This window comes from Benincasa hispida, chromosome 9 (genome assembly GCF_009727055.1).
Source record: "Benincasa hispida cultivar B227 chromosome 9, ASM972705v1, whole genome shotgun sequence".
Classification (NCBI taxonomy): domain Eukaryota; kingdom Viridiplantae; phylum Streptophyta; class Magnoliopsida; order Cucurbitales; family Cucurbitaceae; genus Benincasa; species Benincasa hispida.
Window position 1 is genome coordinate 2,282,118 of NC_052357.1, and position 6,851 is coordinate 2,288,968.

A 6,851-nucleotide genomic window follows, 5' to 3' on the forward strand; every position below is an offset into this window, starting at 1 on the left:
ACTGGATTACAAATATTATTCATTGGTAATTTCCTTTCATCTCTTCTCCTTATTTTCTTTATCTCCGAGCAAAACTTAATCTGGTATCAGAGCCTACCATGACTAATTAGTCGTCGATTTTTTCCAAGTTTCGACAGTGGCAACTTGTTTGGATCACCCCTAAATCAACTGTTCAATCAGGTGACGTCTATCAAAATGGCTCGCACCAATTTTCTCATTTGACGAAACCTAGATTGGCCTATCTTGAGGAGCTACCGACTGAAAGAATATCTAATCGAATAAATAGTCTGCCCTAGCAAGTTTATTAGCAAAGTTAGTGAAGAGAAAGTAATTGATGAATGAACTAGTACTGGCTCCACAGTCACAAAGGAGAAATTTACTCCAAATCCGGAATATGGAACATAGGTAGTAATTGATCAGCTACTCTTTGGCTAGCTTTATAACTCAATGCCCCCGAAATCGCAACATATATGATGGGCTATCAATCCTCGAAATATTTGTGGGAGACTGTTCAATAGCTCTTTAGCGTTCAATCCAAACCAGAAACCGATTACCTAAACAGTTGTTACAATAGACAATAAAAAGCTGTCTCAAAATGGAGGTGAAGGAAATCTAATCATTTAGATCCAGTGATCGAAAGCAAATCGTTCCAAATGTTTACCAACAATTCCAAATTTTCCTTTTTATCCACCATTTGTTAACTGTTGGTCATTCCACTAAAGAACGATAGTTGCACTATTCACACACACACACACTATATATATATATTTCTGTGTCCATTGGATATAACCAGTCGACAGTGCGATGACCCTTCACAAATTGCTCGTCAGTATAACTAGGCCAATTTATCGTTTTGCCCCTATAGTTACATCTAACTCCTTAAGTACCATTGATTCCTCCAATGAACAATAAGTCATAATCCTACTATGACTAAGTCCTCTCTTCCCAATAGAGGGTGTGACCACTATGTTCAAGACTCGGAATCAACCCTTAAGAAAGCAATTTATCTACTTGCCCCTGCTTCAGGGAATGAGTGAATTTCGTCTTGTGTAGCTGAGTTCCTAGCTCTCCAATCAAACTAATCCCCAAAATGGTAGGATTCTTGAGTTGGCAATCTGGTCACTCTCACTCATACAAATCAAAAGACCGACCTCATGAGCAGGAGTTTCCAACTCACTCAGGATTAAGGTCATGTCACCTATGGTCATCCTAGTGAAATGTAAGTTTCAATTATCAACAGCGTTATATAAAAAGACTAATCATCTCGTGGTCCGATCTTATACAAGCTCTTTGTATAGGATATCCGCACTCACATGTCTCCACATGAATGGTCAGGATCAGACCATTTGTAGTACTTTACAACACTTGTAATATCTACAAAGCGGGTCGTATCCGTAATGTCACAAGGATAAGATATCTCTTATTTATCCTTATACTACAGACCATTTAGGTTATTACTTAAGGCGTGATCCACTTGTATGTCCCCACATACATGTTTAAGTTATATCAAATAACCACGAATCTTAGTTTGTAAACATTTTGTGAACATATTGTTATTAATAAAATAAACAATATGTAATAAAATCCACTTGTAGTACGATGGAAAGAGGGGGTCCGGTTCGTCTTGACTTCATTCAAGAACGTCGCCGCCCCTGGAATCAATAAGAAAACAAGTGCTAAGTTTCAGATCAGTGAATAAAATAAACCGAAACGAAAGAAGAGACGTTTCTCGCTCGGTGCCTAAAGCGCATCTGAAACTTAGCACTTGTTTTCTTATTGATTCCAGGGGCGGCGACGTTCTTGCATTTCCTCTGGCGGACTCCCTCTTTCCATCGTACTGGAGCGATCTGAGAAGAACGATAATGGGAGAATTAGGACATCAATCCCAACAATCTCCCTCTTGTCCTAATGCCTCGGGAGATTAATGTACAATACAAAAACAGTACAATATACAATAAACTAGGGCATACTTTATACCTCAGTATCATTTCCCATTTGCACTATACAAGGTGTCGTATGTCTCGTAGATCCAAACTTTCTAGATGACTCTCGAACACTTTAGCCGTGAGAGCCTTTGTAAATAGATCAGCAACATTGTGCTCCAACGCGATCTTCGTGACTATCACATCATTGCGATGCACAATCTCCCTGATCAAACCAGTGAGCGGAAGCAGATCGTTCCAAGCTCCATTGTGAAAGAATATAAACATTTACAATCAAAGCACATAGTTATGTATTAAAGACTAAATTACAACATGCTTATTAATTAAAAACAAAGAATCGAGTACAATACCTTTGAAGAACCCTTTTCTTCGTGTATTCCCTCGATCAAACTCGAACGCGTTGAATAACATGAACGCAACGAGCAAACAACACGAACTGGAAGAACCTCGATCACCACCGAGTATAACTCGATCCTCGAACAGAATTAGATACCACCACTTAATTACCTTGGTATTCTCGGTGTGAGAATTAAGAAGTTGTGGGCTCTGTATGGATTTGGATAGAGGAATGGAGGAAGAAGTAAACGAGTAAACGATCAAGTAAAGGACAAAACATCGTGTAGAAGATATCAATCTATTGCACAGACTCGATCCTCGATCGTGTAGTATACGAGTTCTATCATATAGAAAACTCGATAACTATTATTTACTCTCTCAACAAGCTATCATATAACTTGATCCTTTTTGCATGGAATGAATAATAAACCATTTTCCTTCTTTATCCCACGATTAGCCACAAAACTATCTAAAACCACCCACGAAGGTGGTTATTGGAGAAAACGAAAAATCAATTATCTCATAATTAATTATTATAAATAAATATAATAACTAATTTATCATATTATATTTATAACCTATAGTTTTAATATTACATCATATGCATCATATAAGCCATAGTTCTTTTTCTCCTTATGTCATTTAATATAAATCATATTTATATTAATTCATCCAATCAAATAATGTATCAAATACATCAAATCAATTATATCATATATAATTGAACTAATTTAGTTATATCATATATAATCAAATTTCCTCTTGTTAATTTGAACATTTCAAATTAACCCAAAAACTGATTATCAACTTGAATCCATTGAGATACCAATGAGACTTTATGAATCTGTAGCTTGAAGCTCCAATGGTACGTGAATAATAACTAACTAAACTCTTTAATCACGAAATCTACCATCCGTTAACTGCTGGGTGCTCCACTAAAGACCGATAGCTGCACTCCTTGCACTATAAATATATTTCTGTGTCAATTAGATATAACCAATCAACAGTACGATGACCTTTCACAAATCACTCGTAAGTACAACTGGGCTAATTTGTCGTTTTGCCTCTGTAGTTACATCTAACTCCTCAAGTACCACTAATCCCTTTAATGAACAATACATCATAGTCCCATTATGACTAAACCCTTATCGGGCCAAAAGAAGGTGTGACGCCATATTGTTCAAGCCCCAGAATCAACCCTTAAAGAATCAATTTATCTACTTACCCCTGCTTATGTGAAGGAGTTAATTCCATCTTGTGTTGCTGAGTTCCCAGCTCCCCAATCAGACGAATCTCCAAAGTGGTAGGTTTGAGTCGGCGATCTGGCCGCTTGCATCCATACAAATTAAAGGACCGCCCTCATAGGCAGGAGTTCACGGCTCACTCAGGATTAAGATCACGTTACCTATGGTTATCCTAGTGAAACGAAAGTCTCTGTCATGACCGACGCTATATAACGAGACTAAATATTTCGTGGTCCGGTCTTATACAAACTCCTTTATATAAAACATCTCCGCCCGCACGTCTGATACACGAATGATCAGAATCATACCGTTTGTAGTACTTTACAACATTTGTAACACCTACAAATGATCAGGATCATACCGTTTGTAGTACTTTACAACATTTGTAACACCTACAAAGCGGGCCACACTGGTAGTGTCACCAAGATAAGATATCCTTCCTTTATCCATATATTACAGACCATTTAGGTTATCACTTAAAGCACGATCCACTTGTATGTCTCCACATACATACTTAAGTTATAACGATAACCAAGGATCTTAGTTTATTGGTTTGTAGTCAATGCAACTAAAATATCTCATATTTCATAGACTGCAGTGAATAAAATATCTCATATTATAAATCACAAAGCATTTGTTCATACATGTGTTTACAAACTACAGGATTTTACAAGATTTAGGGCATCAACCTCAACCAATTTCCTATTTTTCCTAAAACTAGTGGGGTGTACAAGATAATCTCACTACAAGTACATGAAACAATAAACTAGGGCACAAACACCCAGTACAACACTTTGTCCTTAACTTCTAATAATGCTAATTAATCTCCCTCTGTGAACATGACTCAGAATCAAAATGAGGGACAGTCAAATCAAACCCCCCCTCTTCGCCCCAACCATGTCTGTAAGCTCAACAAAGAAATTTATGGCCTATGGTAAGCGCCACACGCGTGGAATGATGAGTTGAAACTTTTTCTTATTACACGCGGGTTCTGGACCAGCCGGTCTGACACGTCTCTTTACTACCTCCGCTAGTTTTCTCTTATTATTCTTCTCCTTATATATGTTGATGATGTAATTGTAACTGGTAACAACTTTGCCTTCATTTCGTAGTTCGTTGTTACTCTTAACTCCAAGTTTGCCTTGAAAGATATGGGGAAACTTAATTACTTCATAGGGTTCTAAGTCACCTACCAGTCAAATGAGATTTATCTTAACCAACCAAATATATATTTGATTTACGAACCAAATTCAATATGGCTTCAACTAAACCTTGTCCTACATCAGCTGTTTATGGACAAACATTATCCATAAATGATGGTTCTCTCCTTGAGTATCCTCTCTTCTATCGCAGTGCCTTTAGCGTGCTTAAATACCTCGTTAACACTAGACCAAATATCACAACATAGTTAATAGACTCAGTCAGTACCTTAAGGCTTCCACTGATGTACATTGGAAGGTTGTCAAGCGCATTTTGCGTTATCTCAAAGGTACGACATCCCATGGTCTTTTAATTCAACCATGTCAATTATTATGCCTTAATGCCTTATCAGATGTTGATTGATCGATTGCAAATCCATGGCTGCTTATTGTGTCTTTCTTAGAGACATTATTGTTTCATGGTCTTCTTAGAAACAAAATGGCTACAGCTCGCTCTAGCATGGAGTTATCGCGCCCCGACTTATGCCTCGACTGAAATCACTTGGATCAGGCAGTTGTTACAGTTAAGCAATTAGCAGAAGCAATTTGGATTTTAAGCACTCTAATTCGATTAACTTTATCAATTAAGCAAACATGTTCGTGAATAAGGATAGAGTTTCTGAAAAGTAACCTTTGAATAACTCTTCAATCTTCAGACTCTACTTGAATCTTCACTGCAAATTGTTGTAGACCACCACTTGATCTTTTCTACTATTCCCTATGACCTTATATTGAATTGTGGGATCCAAAATGAGTTGGAATTGAAGGGAATTCTAATGGAGAAAAGCTGGTTTTCTATAAAACTTGAAGAACTATTCTTCAATTCATTTTCAACCAAATTTTTTCATTGCATGTCCTTTTTCTGAGCACAAATTGACTTAGTTTTGTTGTGATCTCTCATGCAATCTAATTGCATCCAATTTTGATAGCAAACATGTGAATATTAAAGTGAGAATTGAGTGTTCAAAAAGAGATAAACCCACGTTTTAGTTGTTTTTCATTTTTAAATTGATTTTAAATAAAATCAATTTCCAATTTTGAAACATAATTTTCAAAATTAAAAATTTTAATGAAAAATAATTATTTTTTTAATAAAATATTAATTCAATAGTTAATATTAAATAAAATTAATTAAAATAATTTAAGATCAAATATTAAATATATCACACCAATTCCACAATCATGAATCTCTATTCATGTAATTAATATTTAAATCGAATTTAAACATTAGTCAACTCTCCAATATTGATTGATTCGATAATTACATGTGTAATTATATCGTATATAATTACACATTTAATTAATTTTTAATTAATTAAAATAATTTAAGATCAAATATTAAATATATCACATCAATTTCACAATCATGAATCTCTATTCATGTAATTAATATTTAAATTGAATTTAAACATTATTCAACTCTCCAATATTGTTTGATTCGATAATTAAATGTGTAATTATATCGTATATAATTACTGATTCCCTTATTTCGATTTTGAACGCTTCAAATTTACTCATCACTCTATTCTAAGGTTTAATCCGTTCATGAGCTAGTAGGGGACCTATAGATCATGAGCTCCAACGATCTGAGATTAATTGGTTAAACTCTTTAAACCGAATCAATCAACATTCGTTACTACTGGGTCACTCTACTAAAGCCTAGTAGTTGCACTCCCCTCAATGTATATATATTTCCGTCCACTTGATTCAACCATAATAAGTAAGTCGACCCTTCATAGATTGTGGGTAAAAAATTATTTTACCACCGAGATTACATCTTGCTCCTTAAGTCTCATTGATCCCCTAATGAACAATTGGTTTGTGATCCAATCACCAAATTAAATCCCTATTGGGCCAATGAAAGGGTGGGCCCCTATTCAAGACATGGAATCGGTACTTAAGAGAACAACCTCTATACTATTCCTAAAAGTGGGTAGGAGTGAATTCCATCTTGCATTCTATGTCCCCAACTATCTACCTAGTCTTACCCATGAAATGGGAGGCTTATTGAGCCGGTGTTGTTGAGCCAACCCTCACCCATGCAAATCTAAGGATAACCCTAAATAAATAGGAGTTCATAGTTAGTTGAGGATTAAGGTCAAGTTACATAGGCCATCACTTTGAAATAG